Below are 2100 nucleotides of genomic sequence, written 5' to 3' on the forward strand. Positions count from 1 at the left end.
TAAGATAAATAAGCCAGTCAGAGAAAGATATATATCACATGATCTCACTCATTTGTGGAATATAATAAACAATATAAACTGATGAAGAAAAATAAAACCAGAGTCATAGAAGCATTGAATAGATTGTCCAACTTATGAGGGAAGGCAGGGTGGAAGGGTAAGAGAAACCAAAGGACTTGTATGCATGCATATGAGCATAATCAATGGACACAGATGCGGGGGAATGGGAGCTGGTGAGGGCATGTGCTGGGGTGTGGGGGTAGCTGCAGAGTGGTCAATGGGGGGAAAAAAGGAGACTTATGTTTTACTTTAAACCAGTGGTTCTCAACCTTCCTAATGCCACGACCCTTTAATACAGTTTCTCATGTTGTGGTGACCCCCAACTATAAAATTATTTTTGTTGCTACTTCATAACTGTAATTTTGCTACTGTTATGAATCATAATGTAAATATCTGATATGCAGGAAATATTTAGGAGACCCCTGTGAAAGGGTCGTTTGACCCCCCAAAGGGGTCACGACCCACAGGTTGAGAACAGCAGCTTTAAACAATTAAGAATTTAAATTAAAAAAAGAAAGAGAGTAGCAATAAAGACCAAAGTAGAAAGAAGGAAATAATAAGGATCAGAGAGGAAATAAATGGCATATAATGACCAAAAAAAAAAACAAACCCACAAAAGATCAATAAAACCAAGAGCTGGTTCTTTGAATGGATAAACAAAATTGATGAACCTCTAGCCAGACTCACCGAGAAACAAAATGAAATGACCCAAATAAACAAAATCAGAAATGAAATAGGTGAAATAACTACTGACCCCACAGAAATACAAAGGATAGTAAAAAAAAATTACTATGAACAACTGTATTCCAATACTACTGGACAACCTAGAAGAAATGGACATATTCCTAGAAAAATACAACCTTTCAAAACTTAGGAATAATCAGAAAACCTGAATAGGTTGGTAGCTACTGAAGAAATAAAAACAGTAATAAAAAATCTTCCAGCAAACAAAAGGGCTGGTCTGGACAGCTTCACAGGGGAATTTTACCAAACATTCAAAAAAGAACTAACACCTATCTTCTTCAAATTATGGCAAAAATTCAAGAGGAAGGAACATTTCCATGCTGTTTCCATGAGGCCAGCATTACCCTAATCCCAAAGCCAGATAAAGATACTCCAAAGAAAGAGAAATATAGGCAATATTGCTGATTAACATTGATCTAAGTCTTTAGGCTCAATTAATATTTGATAAAGGAGGCAAGAGCATGCAATTGAGTAAAGACAGACTCTTCAAAAAATGGTGTTGGGAAAATTGGACAGATACATGCAAAAAAATGAAACTAGACCGCCAACTTACACCATAAACAAGAATATACTCAAAATGGTTAAAAGATTTAAATGTAAGTTGTGAAAAATATAAAAATCCTAGAAGAAACCATAGGCATCAAAGTCTCAGACATCTTCATAGCAATATGTTTACAATTATATCTCCTAGGGATACATGGAATCCATTGGTGATAGATTAGGGAGGCAGCTGGAAAGCAAAGCAGGAAACCTCTGGGACTAGATAAAAAGTAAAATGATTGACACATGCTTCCTTAAGAGATGGGTATAGGATAGTTAACAGTCAATAATAAGGAGAAACCAAGAAGACGGCATAGGTAAACACCTGAAATTGTTGCCTCGCACTACCACTTCAAAAATACAACTAAAAGATAAAACGGACATCATCCAGAACCACAGGAAGGCTGGCTGAGTGGAAATTCTACAACTAGAAGGAAAGAGGAAAGCACACTGAGACTCAGAGGAGGCACGGAAGTTAAGTGTAGAGGTACGGAGGTGCACGCAAAAAGGGCTGGCATCTGAGGACACAGTTGTCTTTTTCAATCAGGAGGGAGTTACAAGCTCCTGATTGCTCTGAACTCCAGTTCTGGGTGAGTCTCTGGGGACCCAGACTCATACAGGGAGAAACTGGACTATCTGGCAGTGGGCAGAACTCAGAACTTAAGGGCGGCTTTCCCTCAGAGGTGCTTGCAGCAATTATTGGGACACTGAGATTCGGGGCCCCTAAGGGCAGGGCTGAGGATCAGAGAAAGCTGA

This window comes from Myotis davidii, unplaced genomic scaffold, assembly GCF_000327345.1.
Source record: "Myotis davidii unplaced genomic scaffold, ASM32734v1 scaffold282, whole genome shotgun sequence".
Taxonomy (NCBI): domain Eukaryota; kingdom Metazoa; phylum Chordata; class Mammalia; order Chiroptera; family Vespertilionidae; genus Myotis; species Myotis davidii.